At 36.5% G+C, this 19,222-nt stretch overlaps 1 long non-coding RNA gene across 1 annotated transcript; it reads left to right on the top strand.

Moving 5' to 3' along the window:
• The first annotated feature begins 4,484 nt into the window (after positions 1-4,484).
• Positions 4,485-15,613, top strand: LOC123379075. Its single transcript, XR_006583068.1, has 3 exons — positions 4,485-6,773; positions 7,831-7,883; positions 11,599-15,613. It is a non-coding gene; the product is annotated as an uncharacterized LOC123379075 (long non-coding RNA).
• The last annotated feature ends 3,609 nt before the right edge of the window (positions 15,614-19,222 follow it).

The following is a 19,222-nucleotide window of genomic DNA, read 5'->3' as shown; positions in this document are numbered from 1 at the left end:
AAACTGCAAAATTTTGGGGGGTCTTTCAGTGTAGAGGCCTGGAATCTTGTGGTCTGACACTGTGCTTTCACGTGAGGATAAGATCATAGAAATGAAGTGACTTTTGTCAACTCCAGAAAAGCAGTGCCCCTTATAGTCTCATCTCAGTTACCATCATTATAATCTACTGAAACTAGAAGCCTCTGAGTCATCCTCAATCCTTCAGTTACCCTTACCCCTCCTTCCTTATCCAATTAGCCTCATTATACTGATTCTCCCTGTTAAGTATTTCTTCATTTTGAGTCCCTGTCCCAGTATCCATAGCTTTATTTTTGGGATGACTGCACATTTGAAACCTTATTCTTCATTCTTCATGTTTCTTATCCAGTTCCATAGATTAGATGTAACTTAGAATGTTCATGTATAGGCTGTCAATGCTTCATAACGGCCTTATGCGTCATTGTTTCCCAGATGCAACTGCCTATCACTTGATCTCTCCAGTTCTAATCTGTCCATACTGCCAGATGTCCTCTCTCAAATCACAAGGCTGATCCTAGAGTGTGCCTTGCTACCATTACATAATCTCCAGTGTCTTCTGGGAGAACAACATTCATCATGATGCCTCCCCAGTCTTTCCCCTCCACAAACCCAGCCACCTTCATCTCTTCTCATCTCCCACATGCCCCCTACGCTTCAGCCACAAGGAACTTCTCACCATTCTCTGAATATGCCACTCTTTCAAACTTTGTGTTTTCCCATATGCTGTTTCTTTTCCTGGAGTGCCCTTCCCTCCTTTCTCTGCACAGCAAACTCCCACTCATGCTGTAAGACCCAGCTCAAATGCCATCTCTTCTCTGAAAACTTCCTCACTTCTGCAAAGAACAACTGTCATTCAGAGATCCACTAGCTTTTTGTAGACACCTCTTTTAAGATAACCATAGATAGTGCCACCCCCAACTGTGGGATAGAAGGGCCCTGAGGTAAAGGTCTCTGACCCTCCTCCACCTGGAGAGAGGTCTGTGTGGTCAAAGGGATGTTACCCAAAGCCCTAACCTCCCCCTTTCTGATTTTTGCTGTGGATACCCTGGTGCCATAAAACTTCCTACACAAAGGGCCACAGTACCATTCTAGAAACTGCTGAGGGTCTTTTCCCTGGGGTTTTACATCTGAGAATAGTCCATGCAGTTGGTATGAGCACCATTAAGTTTCAATGATGGATAGAATGTGGTTGGAGCATGGGCTTGTTGCCTATGGTGTCCATATACATGTCCCCAAAGCCCTTTATGGTAAAAGACAGGTGATGAGAGGAGGGACAGGCCTGGGGCTAAAGGACAGCTTCCTCAATGACTTTGATTTCTAGCCTGGAACTCTGAGGAATTCAGAACCTAGTAGTCCTAGTAGTCCTTGTTGTTAAGAAGACCTATTTGTCAAGGTAGAAAAATAAAATATTTTATACAACTGTTTATAGCTTAATTTATAATTTTTAAAAATATTTAGACATTGAGTATGTGAACCTCCATTTGTATGCTTGCTCTGGTCGAGAAAATGCTAGGAATAGACCTGCTTACAGCATAGTTATTTCTTTTTTTTTTCTAATTTTTTTAATGTTTATTTTTGAGAGAGAGAGAGAGAGAGACAGAGCATGAGCGGAGGAGGGGCAGATACAGAGAGAGACACAGAATCCGAAGCAGGCCCCAGGCTCTGAGCTGTCAGCACAGAGCCTGACGCAGCACTCAAACTCTCGAAGCGTGAGATCATGACCTGAGCCGAAGTAGGACACTTAACTGACTGAGCCACACAGGCACCCCTAGCATAGTTATTTCTTGACATCCTTATCTCCGTAACTAGGATGTGAACTCACAGAGGGCTAAGATTCTTTTTTGTATTTAATTCTTTGTACTTCAATAGTTCAATATCAGGGGTGCCTGGGTGGCTCAGTTGGTTGAGCATCCGGGTCTTGATTTCAGCTCAGGTCATGATCCCAAGGTTGTGGGGTTGGGGCTCCATGCTGAGTGTAAAGCCTGCTTAAGATTCTCTCTCACCTTCTGCCCCTCTCCTCTGCTCTCTCTCTAAAATATTTAAGTAAAAAATTCATTCAATATCTTGCTTGAAAATATATTTTTGATATACAAATTATATTCAAAATACTTGACTTATGGAGGCAGGAACATGTATAACAATGTTTAAAGAATGATATATAAATTGATTAAAGAAAGGAATCAGACTCACTCTGGCTGAGAAACAGACTCATGAGCCTTGGGTAATCATCAATCCCTAGCATGATTAAAAGAGGGCATAACAGTAGGGATAGAGACATAATAGGCTTCTGAACTTTCTTCCTTCCACAGACACTGAATGTACAGTCACACATGGAGCACTTCCCTCAGAGAAATTCAGAAACTAGCCCAGTGAGTCCTACACACTGGGAAAATGAGAAAATACATATATTGAAACAGGTGGGAAAGACTGAGACACACTCTTGGATACACTCTATCCATGACACAGTGACATACAGTTGGGAGGGAACCCCCAATTCCCAGCTTCTTTCTGAGGAGCAAAGAGTTTGGACTTCTAGTGTCTCAATTTTAAGCTCCCACTGCAGGGATGGGTCCCCACAACACCAGTTTCTGAAAGTGCATGGGCCTTGTCTCTGCAAAATCTGAAGGACTGTAGTAAGCAAATAAGCAGTTCTTAATAGGTGTGCAAGCACTCCCTGTGACTATCCTCCTAGGGCTCAGGGCAGAGGGGAGCAGTCAGAAACTCCTGTCTTCCTGTCTTTCCCAGGAAGAGATTTGAATGCATAGTTTATAACCTGCTGCCTGAGGGCCCAGCTTCTAATTTGCATGCATCTGGGGTTGCTGAGATTCTCTCAGAGACCAGGGAAGCCAGGGGACATTTCCCCTGACTTTTCCATCTGGCTTACTCCAACAGTAACACCAATTTGCTAGTATGAGCTTGTCCAAACATCTAGTGTCCTAATTTTTATAACTGCTATCCAAGGGAAGAGTGACAAAATCCCCTAGCTCTGACAGTCAGTGGGACTTGCATTCCTGAGTCCCATGGGTCTATAGCAAAAAAGAAGAAAAAAAAAAAGAAACAATTTTTGCCCTGGAATAGAAGCACCCCTTTTCCCCACCTCCCTTGCAGCTATATAGCTGGACTTAGTGCAGAGGAAGTAGGTAAAAATGCACATCTCCTAGTTTTTCCCTGGAAGAGGCTTCAGTACATACTTTCTTAGCTGCTATCTGAGGGTTTGGCTTCTAATTAGCCTGCATCTACCTGCTTGAGATCATTTGTTTTGGGACATTGTTTGGTCTTGGCACACCCTCAACTGCTTATCAGCTTAAAATAGACTGTTAATAATGGTAAGATAGTTTATGTAAGTTTCATGGTAGCCACAAAGCAAAAACCTGCAGTAGATACACAAAAGATAAAAAGAAGGAATCTAAACATACCATTAAAGAAAATTATCAAACCACAAAGGAAGAAAGCAAGAGAGGAAGAAAGGAAAAAAGGAACCACAAAATAGCAAAAAACAAAAAAACAAAAAAAAAAAACCAATAAACCAAAACTCAATAGTAAGTGTATGTCTACCAATAATCATTTTAAATGTAAATTAACTAAATTCTCTAATCAAAATACATACAGTGGATAAATGGATTAAAAAAAGACACAATCATATGCCTAGAAGAGACACTTTAGCTTTCAAGGCACATATAAAATGAAGTAATGGAAAAAGACATTCCATGCAAATAAAAACCAAAAGAGAGCAGGGTAGCTGCTATTCTGTCAGATAAAAAATACTTTAAATCAACTGTAACAAGAGACAAAGGTCATTATATAATGATAAAGTGGTCAGTTCATCGAGAGGATAAAACAATTATAAATATTTATGTACTGAACTTCAGAGCATCTAAATATATAAAACAAATTTTAACAGATCTAAAGTGAGAAATAGATTGGAAAGACAATAGAAAAAAATCAATGAAACTAAAAGCTGATTTTTTAAGAAAAGTTCATTTATTTGCTGAGAGAGAGAGAGAGAGAGAGAGAGAGAGAGAGAGAGAGAGAGAGAGAGAGAAAGGTGGGGAATGAATATACCATGGGTAAAGAATAGTCTCTTCAATCTCTTAGGGTTTTGGGGAAACTGATCAGCGAGATATAAATGAATGAAACTGGATCTCTATCTTATACCATACAGAAAAATCAACTCAAAATAGATTAAAGACTAGAATATAGGACCTGAAACCATAAAACTCCTGTCAGATAACATTGGGGGTATGCTTCTTGACATTGGTCTTGGCAATAAAGTTTGGTAATTGATACCAAAAGCAAAGGCAGCAAAAACAAAAATAAATACATAGGGCAACATCAAACCATAAAGCTTCTGCACAGGAAAAGAAATCATCAACAAAATGAAAAGACAGCCTCTGGCATGGGAGAAAATATTTACAAATCATATATCCAATAAGAGGTTAATATTTGAAATATACAAGGAATTTATACAACTCAATTGCAGAAACAACAAAATGGGCAAAGGATCTGAATGGACTTTTTTCCAGAGAAGGCATACAAATGGCCAACAAGTACTTGAAAAAGGTGCTCTACATCACTAAATATTAGGGATATGGAAGTCAAAATAATAAAGAAATACCAACTTACACTTGTTAGGATATCTATTATTAAAAAAAAGACATTGAGAATGCTGGTGAGGTCATGGAGACAAGGAAACCCTTGTACACTACTGGTGGGAATGCAAACAGTACAGCCACTGTGGAAAAAAGTATGGAGTCTCCTCAAAAAACTAAAAATAGAACTATCACATAGATGACCCAGCAATTCCACTTTTGGGAATATATCCAAAGGAAATAAAATCACTATCTCAAAGAGATATCTGTGCTCCCATATTCATTGCAGCATTATTCACAAGAGCCAAGGTATGAAAACAACCTACGTGTTCTTCATCATATCAATGGATAAAGAAGTTGTTGTGTCTGTGTATACCATGGAATATTATTCAACCATAGAAAAGAGCCCTAAATCCTCATAATCCAAGTCAGTTCTTATGAATGACTCTGAAATTCCTATTAATAGAAGTTTCATCCCTTCATTCATTTACTTATTCACTCATTCTTACTACTCTGTAATATGTTTGTAGTTTTAAGTTTATTCATTTTGAGGTGGGAGGGGCAGAAAGATGGGGAGAGAGATCCCAAACAGGCTCACACTGTCAGTGCAGAACCTTGCACAGGCCTCCATCTCATGAACCATGAGATCATGACCTGAGCTGAAATCAAGAGTCTGACACTTAACCAACATTTAACCGGTGCCCCAATACTTTTTTAATAGAATTCGTACTACAGAAATTACATTCTGTAAATGGAGATTTCAGATAAATTCCAGTGGGGGGGGGGGGGTGCAGGAGTCAGAATGATGAAGGTATTCAAGGAGACTAGTTCAAGGTGTAGCAAATCTACTTGTGACATCTTAATATCCCAGGATATAAATGGTTTACTATTCTCCTCAAGGAGAAGGTGTGCTATGTACACTGGATGACGTTCTGTTATCTTTAAACTCACATACTCATACATAGTTAATGACTCTTAGGAGCATGAAGTTGCAAAATACTTTTGTTTTAGAAAAGACATTGTATTAATAGCAAATTATTGTAAATGTCCATAGCCATTTGGATCAAAGCAATTGAAAATATAAGCTTATACCTTTATCTCAAACTGTGCAACTCTGAGATGACACCAGAAGTAAAGTCTTTTGGAGGATTTTGTCATTACATTTGAGAGAAAACACTTCTTTCTTGCTAATTACCTAAAGGCTAGAAAAGAAATGAAGGCATGAGACTGGTGAAATGAAATCTGAATTTTCATTTGTTATAACCCTTTTCCTCAAATGTATTTATGAATATGCTTTCCTACTCCTATAAGTTTAGAGCTAACATGATTCAGACTTTGATGGTTGAGAGTATCATGGTGCCCAAGATTATCACTGAGAATACGAGATTATCCTTATCCAGCAGTGCAGCTATATATGTGATGGATAAGAGGTTGAACTGACTGATTATTGACACCAAACCGTACCTTGGAAATTATTTGCTTATGTTATTTGGTTGTATCATTGTCCCTTTCTTAGAAATATAGTATGCTTAGGCATAAAGATGGCTCATAATTATAAGTGCTAATTAATGATCAAATAATTGAGAAATTGATACACACATATGTATATGTATATGTATATGTATATGTATATGTATATGTATATGTATATGTATGTGTAACTAGCTTGGTGTTCTTTACATAGTACACATGCAAATTGTTTCCTGAAAGATTGATGCTGTCCCATCAGTGTGGGCCCAGTTCTTGTCCCAATGCACCAAAAGTTACAAATTGTGATGGTTGACAATGTCCAAAGTAAATTCATAAGTTAATTTATGCTTTTGACAAATTCTAGTTGAAGAGTATGGCAGTTAGACCTGGATTCAAATGTTGGTTCTAGCATTTATTAATTTTTTGGGTTTGGGCATATTAGTGAAATCCATGAATCTTTAATGCTCTGTATATATTATATAATATATAATCTCTTCTTATTAAAATGCAGTGAATAACACACACTTCATAGTGCTTTCCTGAGGATTAACTAAGATAGCATGCATAAAACAACTGAAATGGTATCTGTCCTGGAGTAGATGTTTAACTGTTAACCTCTCTCCCTTTTTGTCCTTTCACAGAGACGGTTGAAAATGCATCTTGAGGCATCATGTCCTTTATTCATGATATGCTACTGTAGGTGTACTGTGCTGAGTGTTTGGGGGCAATGGATCCTTTTAAGAGCTAATTAATTGCATTTTTATACTCTTAAAATCATGTTTTTGTTCTGCCCTGTTGGGGAACGTCTATTCCATTCATAATTTCCCAGTTATCATAAAGATTAATTTTTCTTTTCTTTCTTTTTGTAGCTTTATTGAGGTATAATTGACAAATAAAATTATAATGTATTTGAGGTGTATAACATGGTGATTTGTTATATGTATACATTGTGAAAGGATTTCCACCATTGAATTAACATATCCATCACTTTACATATTTCCTTTTCTTTTTTCAGTGAGAACACTTAAATTCTACCTTATTAGCAAATTTGAATTATACAGTATAGTATTATCAACTACAGTCACCATGTTATATATTAGATCCTCAGATCTTATTCATCATATAACTGTTAAGTTGTGCCCTTTTACCAGTTTCTTTCTATTTCCTCCACCCTCAACCGCCATTCATTCTACTCTATTTCTGAGTTCTGTAATTTAAAAAATTTTTACATAATAGTGATATCATGCAGTATTTGCCTTTTTCTGTCTCGCTTATTTTACTTAGCATAATGCCTTCCAATTTTACCCATATAGTTGCAAATGGCACGATTTCCTTCTTCTTCTTCTCCTTCTTCCTCTTCCTCCTCCTCCTCTTCTTCTTCTCCTTCTTCACTTTCTTCTTCTCCTCCTCTTCTTCCTCCTCCTCATTCTTCCTCTTCTTCTTCTTCTAAGAGAGTTAATCCTATTTCTCAAATAAAATAAGTCATACTGAGATTAAGTAGATTTATAGAAAGGGTAGTTTCAGGGACCTTGTGTGTATGTGTAAAATATATGTAACATGTAATATTTTATATACATGTATACAATATATATAATATATTGTGTATATGAGTACATCTAAATATAAATCTAACGATGTAAAATTTAAGGTTCTGGGATATGTTTGAATCAACTTGATTCTAACTCTGTGGGATACAGCATAAATAAAAGGTGCAGGAGATATTATTATTAACAGAACTTTCTTGTTTTCCTAGTGTTGAACTTACTATATGGATTTTCTCTTTTCCTGATCTACTCTCAGCATCCAGTGAGTAGTTTGGCTATCTACAGAATTATATTGGGCTTTAAATTTTCATTTTTACTTCATTTTCCTAACCCTTTTTATTTATTCTTTTCAAAACCTTTCCTCTTTTTGCTTTTCGTTTTCCATTTATTCTTACATTAAATCTTTTTTTCCATAATGAAAAATTACCTGTCTTGACCAGTATTCTGTTTGATGCAGTGTCACCAAAGGATAAGTCATGGATGTGGATTTATCATCCAAGAATCTATTACCAATCTTGAATCTACTTGAGGTTTAATGATAGAATTTAAAATCTTGGGGTACCTGGGTGGCTCAATTGGTTAAAGATTTATCCAACTCTTGATTTTGGTTCAGGTCATAGTCTCATGGTCACAAGATCAAGCCCAGCATTGGGCTCCTATCTGAGCATGAAGTCTGCTTAAGATTCTCTCCCTTCCTCTTCCTCTGTCCCTCACCCCCTTGCACACAAACACTCTCTCTTTCAAAAAACAAGAATTAAAAAAATTAACATCTTAAATAATTTTTATAGAAATCATGAATTCATTATATTCTTCTTATACAGATTAGGGCTCAGATAATAAAATCACTTTCTGATTATCAGGTGCCAGGACTAGAACTGACTTTTCTTGGTTCTGGACAATATTCTTTGCCTAATATTGCAATAATGCAGTATTTTGTCTCTCTAAAACTTTTTTTTTCCTTCCAAAAGTGGCTTCCATTTCCATTAGGAAGCATTGAATTAAGTCTGAGGTTTAGGTGCAATTCTGCCTGGATAGATCAGGTTGGACTACATTAGTGATGAAAATTAGCACTTGTGTGTGTCTTGAGCTTAAAATAAGTCAAGGCTAATGGAAATCATCCAGTGGACCTAAAAGCAATTTAGCATTCCTTTCTGTTTTGCTTTGGTTTTAAAAAGAATCTGTATATGTGGGGAGTTCTGAGTGGATCTAAAATAGGCAGGTTCTTATATTTTCTGAAGCCACATTTTAAATATCAAATATGGCTGATAAAATGCAATCAATCTGTTTTCCAAGGGGTATGGATGTGAGACAGACACATATATTTATATTTATTTCTGACCTCATTTTCTCTCATGTCCCTCTTGCCTACTGCACTCCAGATGTATTGGCCTTCTTACTGCTGCATGTTCCCTTGTTTGGGGTCACATGGTTTATATTCTCACTTTCTTTAGGTGTCTGCTCAAGACACCTCACAGAAGCCTTTGTTGACCAAACTCTCTAAAGTGCACTCCAATGCTCTAATTCCTTCTCCATGCTTTATGTTTTGTTGATAGCATTTTTCATTAACAAGTTTTAATATCATGGTTTGTTCATTTGTTTTTGTCTGTCTGTCTGAGTAAACTTTAAGTTCCATGAGAAAGGGGACTTTGTTTTCTTCTCTGCTTGCCTCTAGGGCCCAGAACAGTGCTTGTACTACATAAGTCCTCCAAAGACACTTTGAAACAGACGAATGATTTCAGGCATTCATATTCTCCATGTAACCTTCTTAGAGCACCTGTGACATGTGGGGAATGTGCCTTTGAAGGAGTGCTGGTTATAAACTGAGATATCCATTCTTTTTCTGAAACTTCTTTTTCTTTCAAAGAAGTTGAATCTGAAGAATTTTGTTAACTTTGGATTCAGTTTTTTACTATCAAATTAAAGCTAAAACTGCTGCCAGGAAGGAGGGAAAGCCAGATTGGAGGGGGAGGAGGCGAGAGGTAGAAGAAGGGGAAGCAGAGAGTTGGGGGAGAAGATAGCTGAAAGATCCAGGAAACCTGAGGAGAGGCAACAAAAACCAATTAAAGTTAATGAACTACAGCTAAGCTTTTTATTTTAGTTGTTTTTTTTTTCCCCCTCACAGTATACCAGCCTCAACTTGGAACTATTTTTCTTGGAGAGACACTTGCAAAAAGTAGATTATTTCCTCCCTACCCCCACGCTCAGAAAAAAAAAATAATATGACACTTTAATCAACAAAAGCATGAGGGTAGGTTTTGTGCAGCTATCTAGTGGATTTGTCACTTGGCCTTCAGCCTTGGTCCTACCTCCCACTGAATTCTGGCAAAATCCCAGAATGTCACAAATCTTGTTCTCCTCTAACTTCACATAAGCTGAGAGAAAGTCGGCCCTACTGAGTAGCTATCTGGAGACAGGAGGCGGAGGTCCAATTGTAGTATCTAATATTAGAAATAGAGACGCCTCCAATGGTTTTTGGCAGACTGAGCCTAGAAAGAGTGGCTCTGGCTCTCCCACTCAAACGTCTTAAATAGTTTATATATCTGTTTGATTAATTTGGCTGGAAACATGATTGCAGTTAATGTATTAGGTATAAAAGTTTAGAGGAAGATTCTTATCTCAATTATACCCATTCTCTAGGATGATTTATTCTATCAAGCCAGCTGTGTTTAAATGATGAGTGCTAATAATGATGAAACACTATCATATTTATTGAGTGTTCTTTATTACTCACAAAACCAAAAATTTTGAGTATGAATGAAATGTAGTTCACTAACATTTTCTATTCATTCAACATTTTGGTCAAATATCACATTCAGATTTATGATTCCATTCTAAAACACAAAAAGTAGTATAAATGGCTGTAAGTTACTTTAAAAGACATTGAAAATCTGAGTTCTGGACACTCAGGTTTCCCATTTGAAGTAGGTTTTCAAACACTGTGCTATTCACAATAATCTCTTCCTCAACCTATTGTCTTCGCTTCAGGCTTGAAATTAGAATTTTGTCTATTTATTTCTCAGCTTCCATTTTATTTCCATTTTATTCCATTCATTCCTTTTTTGATTTTTTTGATACTTTTTTTTGAAAGTATATGTATATATACTTTCATAGAATTTAAGAATCCTAGAAGAGTGGCCTTACTCAACATTTGGCTGGATACTAACTCATCTCTCTGTCACCCCACTTCCTTCTCCTCTATGCCTGAAAATCCTGAGGTGCTCACTGTTGCTTGAGGCATCCTTTCTTTGTTGGGAAAAACTACTGATTAGAAAGGTGTCTCTGTGTTGCTGAAAACATGCATGTTGGAACTTATATTCATTGTAGCACATCACTTTTGCTCATTTGGTGATTCATTCCTTCACTCATTTATATGTGTATTCAATAATTATTTAGTTATTTGTTGAGATTCTACCATGTGTAGAGGCTATACTAGCTTAGGGTCCTACAGAACCACAAAATTCGTCTATTCCGATATATACCATCTTTTTTTTTCTTTTCTTTTTTTTTTTTTTTACAGTTGGAACAAGGAAAAAAACTGCATTTGTAAATATAAATATCCTTACTTCCACTTTTGCTGGCACAGTGTATTTTCAACTCTATTCTGTTTCTGATTACTGTCTTCGGAAAAGCCTTTATATGTCAATATCCCTCTTAAAATGTACACTCAAATATGAGGGGGATTTTTTACATTTAAAAACCAGTAAAACTATTACCTTCCACAATTTGAACACATGCCTTCTCTTAATATTGCTTTTTTTCTTCGCATATTTCATTGTTGGTCATTATTTACTGCTATCTCAAAACTTCAGGTTTTGAGAATGAAATGAAGTACAGTTAAGTCAGGAATTCATCTTGTGTGTGTGTGTGTGTGTGTGTGTGTGTGTGTGTGTGTGTGTGTGAAAGAGAGAGAGAGAGAGAGAGAGAGAGAGAGAGAAATATTAACTCAATTTTTCTTTTTACATTTTTCCTTATTAAAGCTTACCTTGTCAAAGAATTATTCTCCCTACCTATATAAAGAGTGTTTGCAAATAATGTGAACAAAATGGACATTTTTACTCACCAATAGAAAAGCATGACAGACAATTCCCAAAAAAGTAAGTGAAGATATCTAAAAAATATACAATAATTCAACCCTTACTTATAATAAAAATTTAAATTGAAACCTCAGTAAAATAAATATTTTTAGCCCATCAAATTGCCAAATGGTAGTTGGTTGTTTTCAACTTTTAATTCAATAGTCATGGTAAAGAAAGACAAGCTTTCATTTGTTGCTGGTTTGGGTATAAAGATAGAGGAAGAATTTAACAATAATAACATTTCCTGAATCATATTATAAGAAAATATATGAGAAATAGGATTAATGATTTGTGTCCAAAATTGTTCAATGTTATTTTTGAGAATATTTTAACTTATTTAGGCATCCAACACTAGGGAGATGGTCAAATGCATCATAATACCACTAATGAAACATTATACAGTTATTTAGTATAATTTTAAAAAAATATTTAAAGACATGAAGGATCCCTTCATTGTATTTTTAATTGAAGAAAATAAAGTATTCAAGTGTATGTTGGCTACAACTTTTATAAGTTCAAGAGTTTTGTCTGATATATTTATAGCTGACTGTCCCCAGTGCGTAGAATAGTGCCAGGCACTGGCAGGCATGCTGTATGTATTTGCTAAATCAAGTAATGAATGAATACGCAGTATGTTTCCACTTAAAAATACACATACACATATATACACACAATTAAGAAGAAAAAACATCAAAATACTAGCAATGTCAATCTCTATATTGGTCAGTATATTTTATTTTTATATTTTTAGCAATTTCCAAATTCTCTGTAGTTTATAATCAGGCAAAATTTATTGGACCCATAGCCTTGTTATCTTCAACCAATAATTCCAACTTGTGGAATATATTTCTGCCTCTGTAGTTCATTTCTGAAGCCATGCCCAAGAAATTTGGCATATTTGCCTTTCTGGTGCATACTGAGCAGGATGGCATCCTTTACAGTACGAGATCATTCTCTCCAGTTTGAATACACTTTGAAATAATGATCTAAATGATTTTCAACCCACCTCCTGTCAACCGTATTAGAACGTGGGATCAGTGTATACCCTTCTACTTTGTTCACGATGATTTGTTGTAGAATGTTGGCAATGGCTTCTTGGTAGCAAAGACCTGCATTCTGACCTGTACGTCTACTGATCTTCTTAGAAAAAAAAACAAGGTTAGTTTGATTTGGTTTGATCTCAGTGATCCTTGCAGTGATTATCTTTTTTTTCCCCTTAAGTTCTCATGACCTAAATATTTAAAAATCTCTTTCAGAATTTTGTCTGTATAATGTCAAACTTGGCTTTTTCTTCCAAGACCTACATTTTTGAAGATGAATAAAACATCTGCTTATCTCCTGAGTAGCACCTGGATACCCTGACTCTATGGTCTCTTTGAAATCCCCAAGGATAGATTGACTTTCACATCTGCAATTGTTAAATAAGTTGCTTTTCCCAGAGAACTTTAGAGATGCATTTCATTTTGGCAAGATGTTGTTCCTTAGATTTACATACATTTTAAATGGCATGGTGCTTTCTTACCATGTCTTTGCATTTTTCATTTTCTGATTCAATACTTATTTTGCATTTCCCAGTAAAAGATCATTCTCCTTGATAGAGATCATTGAGGCACCTTTGTTCTTGCTTTGTTCTGACAATAACACCCTTATCTCCTGAGATTATTCTTTAACCTCCTAGCTGAATTTTCTATGCCATATTCTACATTTGTACCAAATTGTACCAAATGTGGTTTTTTTTTTAACTTTCCTTGTTAAAATAATTTAAGAATGCAGGAATGCTGAAAAAATAGCACACGTATTTAACCTTTATCCAGTTTCCCTGAGTGGTAATCCTCTCCCCATCCCCTTTCTTAAACTGTTTTTGAGAGTATGTGCAAGTATGCTATCTCTTTACATCTAAATGCTTCTGTTTGTATTTCTAAAAAACAAAACAAAACAAAAAACTGAATAGAAAAGACCAAGAATATTCTCTTATACAACAAGAGTATAGTTATGTATGAGGGAACTGGCATTGTTACTAATAGGGTTCAGGATATACTACCACAAAAAAAAGACACCTTGGCATATTTAATACTTTAAGCTGAAGGAGTTTGAGAAAATGGCAGAAGCAGGAGGATAACTGACCTCTCCATCCTCAGCCTTCTTCCCTGAAAGGGGATAAATCACCCCTGTGAAGGCATCCTTCCAGTACCAGGAGGAGGGAAGACATTCTTATCACCAGAGACAAGAAATTAACAAATCTTGTTAAACTAGCCATTGTTTTCCTAAAACTTCTTCACCAGCACTACCCCTAGCCCAAAGCCCATTGTTTTGTCAATTCTCCATAAATTTATGGTTTCTTTACCTAAATTGTATGAAAGCTTCCTGCTCTGGTCACTTCTTTGGATCTCATTCCCTTGTGAAGGCTCTCATGTACATGTAAAGATACATTAAAATCTATGTGCTTTTCTCCTGTTAATCTTTTTAAATTTAATTTTCAGACCTAGCCAGCAACCCTAAGAGGATGGAGGAAAACTTTTTCCTCACCTACATGCAATCCAATATTATTATAGTACAAATATATAATAAATAATAGTAAAGAACTTATTCAAATATTGCCTGTTTTTCTAGTAATGCTCATAACAAATTATCTTTTTTTTTCTGGTCTAGGATCTCATATTGTATTTGGTTGCCGTATCTGTTTGATCTCCCTTCTTCTGGAACATTTTCCAGTCTTCCTTTGCCTTTCATGACCTTGATGTTTTTGAGGACTCCAGACTAGTTATATAGTAGTTTGTCTCTCAATTTTGGTTTGTCTGATATTTCTTCATTATTAGATTCAGGTTATGCATTTTTAGCAGGAATACCACAGAAGTGATGTTGTGTCCTTCTCAGGAGGCGCTTTTACTGCCATTACTGGTGAATTAACTTTGATCATTTGGTTAAGGTGGTGTCTGCCAGGTTTCTCCCATAAAGTTACTGTTTCCCCCTTCATAATTAATAAGTATCTTGTGGAGAGATACTTTGAGACTTTGTAAATATCCTGTCTCATCAAATATTCACCCTTTAGTTTAGTATCCATCGATGATTTGTGCCTGAAACAAATAGTATCACAATGATTATTTCCATAGTAAATTTCTAATTTGGTAACTTTTTTCTGTATTCATTAGCTGGTATTTTTATATAAGGAAGAGATTTCATTTCCCCCTTTCAATTATTTACTTAATAATTAGGATGACCTCATGGATCCTTATATTTCATTTAATTCAATGAGTTATATGCTGTTACTATCATTATTTTGATGCACAATTTGTCTCAGTTTGGCCAGTTGGAGACCATCAAACTGTGTGTGTGTGTGTGTGTGTGTGTGTGTGTGTATGTGTGTGTGTATTTTGACATGTCCTTATTTGGAGGCAACACACAATTTCTTTCTTTCTGGACTCAAAGATATTCCAAGAACATTCTGTATTTTCCCAGTCCCAACCCTGGCATCATCTAATCAGCCAAGAAACTCAGTTTCCTTTTAATTTACAATGATGTTTAAAAATCAAAGTATGGGTACTAGGTGTGGTCATTGCTATTGGAGTGTTGTTGCCTCTAGGTTGTTGTTGTTGTTGTTGTTGTTGTTTTCCCAGAAGACACAGCACACCACACACATACATGCATATATAGACACAGTTATATCTATTTCATTATCTATCTATCTATATCTATTTATATTGATAGCTCCAGTTTGAAATCAACATGAGAGTTCCTTCCTTTCCACAGTTGTAGCTCTCTTCTCAAACAATAAGAAAACTGGCTGGTTATCCATATTTTGATATGTCAGAGAAGGTCAGCTTTTCTACTTAAATTCTGACAAGAATTTTCAGTTTTAAATTTTTTTTTTAACGTTTATTTATTTTTTTTATTAAATTTTTTTTCAACGTTTTTATTTATTTTTGGGGCAGAGAGAAACAGAGCATGAACGGGGGAGGGGCAGAGAGAGAGGGAGACACAGAATCGGAAACAGGCTCCAGGCTCCGAGCCGTCAGCCCAGAGCCTGACGCGGGGCTCGAACTCACGGACCGCGAGATCGTGACCTGGCTGAAGTCAGATGCTTAACCGACTGCGCCACCCAGGCGCCTCTAACGTTTATTTATTTTTGAGACAGAGAGAGACAGAGCATGAACTGGGGAGGGTCAGAGAGAGGGAGACACAGAATCCGAAACAGGCTCCAGGCTCTGAGCTGTTAGCACAAAGCCCGACGCGGGGCTCGAACTCACAGACCGTGAGATCATGACCTGAGCCGAAGTCAGACGCTCAACCGACCAAGCCACCCAGGCGCCCCAAGAGTTTTCAGTTTTTTTTTTTTTTAATTTTTTTTTTTCAACGTTTATTTATCTTTGGGACAGTGAGAGACAGAGCATGAACGGGGGAGGGGCAGAGAGAGAGGGAGACACAGAATCTGAAACAGGCTCCAGGCTCTGAGCCATCCGCCCAGAGCCCGACGCGGGGCCCGAACTCATGGACCACGAGATCGTGACCTGGCTGAAGTCGGACGCCCAACCGACTGCGCCACCCAGGCGCCCCAAGAGTTTTCAGTTTTAAATTAAATCATTGAAAACAGGGCAGAATAAAGAAGTTCTAATATTTTGGAGACAATTATTGAGAACACAGAATTTCCTGTACATTTCCCCACTCTCCTTTAATATATTGCCTCCCCCCCCCCCCCAACTCACTCCCTGCCATATTCTTTACCCATAGGTTTTTTAAACATTCACATACTGGGATTTTATTGAAGATTATCTTCAGATAGTGGTCTTACTTTACCACTGAGGGTCTTTGCCTCCTGAATAGCTGGTTTGAGTCTTTGCATTCCATGTGTTGTGAAGTCAGCAGTGATGTACCATGGGCAATGAGAGCACCCAGACCAGGCACAAGTAATAAGAAGAGATATGTTTGTGAATAATTTTAAAACAATAATAAAACCAAATAAAATCAGTCTCATTTATAATTTATAATCATGCATCAACAAATTTAAACATTTTTAGTGATAAAATACTCTTCCATGCTGGGGTGGAATGTTCCTGTCTTTAAAAAAAAATTTTTTTTTAATGTTTATTTTATTTTATTTATTTTTGGGACAGAGAGAGACAGATCATGAACGGGGGAGGGGCAGAGAGAGAGGGAGACACAGAATCAGAAACAGGCTCCAGGCTCTGAGCCATCAGCCCAGAGCCCGACGCGGGGCTCGAACTCACCGACCGCGAGATCGTGACCCGGCTGAAGTCGGACGCTTAACCGACTGCGCCACCCAGGCGCCCCTAATGTTTATTTATTTTGAAGAAGAGAGAGACACAGAGTGTGAGTGTGGGAGGGACAGAGAGAGACACACACACAGAATCCAAAGCAGGCTACAGGCTCTTAGCTGTCAGCACAGAGCCCGACGTAGGGCTCGAACCCACCAACTGGGAGATCATGACCTGAGCTGAAGTCCGGCGCTTAACTGACTGAGCCCCTTGAAATGTTCCTATCTTGTCCCACTGGTGTATCACTGGAGGTTTGTCTAATTGATTCAACTGATACTTCATGAATGCATAGCTATACTCTGCCATTGTTACTATGTTCTATTTGCTTTCTAACATTTCATATTTATTTAAACTTTCTAGTGTAAAATTCATTTCTTTTTTTCAGATTGATCACACTTAATGCAGTAGATACATTGCTACAATTATTATTTCTCAAATGTGAATGATAAACTGATCCTTTTTAAAAGGCAAAGACATTCTCATAATTCATTTGGATGTACATCCTTGAACACTAGTTTAAGAAAGAATTACTTAAGAAATACATGTTTAGTGTTTGAAAACAGTTTATTTAGTTGATTGTGAATGATCATCACAAGGAAGTTCTTGATAGCTGGTTAGGTTTTTTTGTTTTTGTTTTTGTTTTTTTAGTTAACCATCACAATGATAATACTATATAAAAATGATTCTGATGGACCTTCTGATTCTTCAGAATACATTCTCACATCCCAGTTGGAGCAATCCTGGGCTAGAGTTTTAAATTGTCCTTCTGTGTCATTCAAAGAAACATCTTGCACATATTTTTTTGGTAGAGATGCTTTGGATTTGAGAACATCTGCAGCAGTCTGAAACATGTTTTCTCCAGCATTGTGCTTTAGTCTTTTATAGATATCAGACATTCTCAAAGATTCTGTGATATATTAGTTTTACTGATCAAACACCATTTATACCTCTGTCTTGAGTGGTGACAATCTGAATGGAAGACATGTCAACTTTGGTTAGCATCCTTAAATTGCTCTTTTAAAATTAACAAGAGTCCACAAAAAGAGATTGGGTCATGATAGAAACCATTGTAGAATACGTGATATGATTATTAAAGTTTTGGAAAAGATGCACTCAACTAACGGTAAGAAGCGAGTCCAGGTTATGTCTTCCCTCTCACTGTAGGAAAGCACTATGTGAAGAATATCTAGAGTCTGTCTTCCAGACAGAAGACAAATTTCAGGTAGAATATTTCTTTCTATACCAAAAATTGGAGAACTGACATTCAAAAAGGATTAGCTGAATTCCCACAAATGTAAGCTTTTTTCTTCGTTATGCATTTATGAAAATAGAATTCTCTGAAACAATCTGGGATCCTTAGCTGTCTTTTTGCAATAAGAGAAGTGAATGATTGTTCTATTTGTTGCTAAAAACATATTAATTAGGGCTTTGTTAAACAATTTGAGAATTTATTTACTTTGATTTTGGTTAGAGATAGAGCTTAACTTGAATATCTATCTAAAATGGCTGTGTACGGTGTAAATTCTTCATAGAATTTAATGTTAAAAAAGAGTTTACAACATTGTTTGGATGCCAGTAGAGGTTGTAAAACAAAGAATCTGTACTAATTCTGATCAATACTTTTTTTACTTAGTAGCAGCCTACATGTTTTACTGCCTGAAGACCTGGGTTCTAAATCTAATTCTCCTATTAACAAGCTTTGTGGGACTGAGGAATTTATTTAACCTCTCTCAAACTCCACTTAGCTGTGTAAAATAAAAATGCAAGTGTTTGCTCAGGCCATCTCACAATAATATTGAGAGATCAAATGAGATTAATGCATTTGAAAGTGCTTTGTAATTTACAAAGCACTGTATAAATTTGTTTTATTTCTATCATTGCACATACAAAATATTTTGGAGCTCCGTCTATATTTGAATTCACTACCTCCTAAAAATGATTATCTGTAACATTGTTTCTTAAACAAGAGTATGCATCAGAATCACCTGGAGGACTTGTTAAAACAATTTGCTGTGCTCAGTCAGCCCCAGTGTTTTTGATTAGATAGATTTGGAGTGGGGGCTGAGAGTTTGCATTTCCAACAGGTTCCCAGGAGATATTGCAATTGCTGGTCCAGGGACTACACTTTACAGACCACTAATCTAGAAATCAAGGCTGTGCTTTCCCATATATAACAAAAACCTAACAAATAATATTAAAAAGAGTGAAAATACATGATGTTTGCCTTGTTAAGTACTTTTGTTACACTTTTCTTC

The sequence above is a fragment of the Felis catus genome, chromosome A1 (genome assembly GCF_018350175.1).
Source record: "Felis catus isolate Fca126 chromosome A1, F.catus_Fca126_mat1.0, whole genome shotgun sequence".
NCBI lineage: Eukaryota > Metazoa > Chordata > Mammalia > Carnivora > Felidae > Felis > Felis catus.
This window is presented reverse-complemented; position numbering and strand designations above follow the sequence as displayed.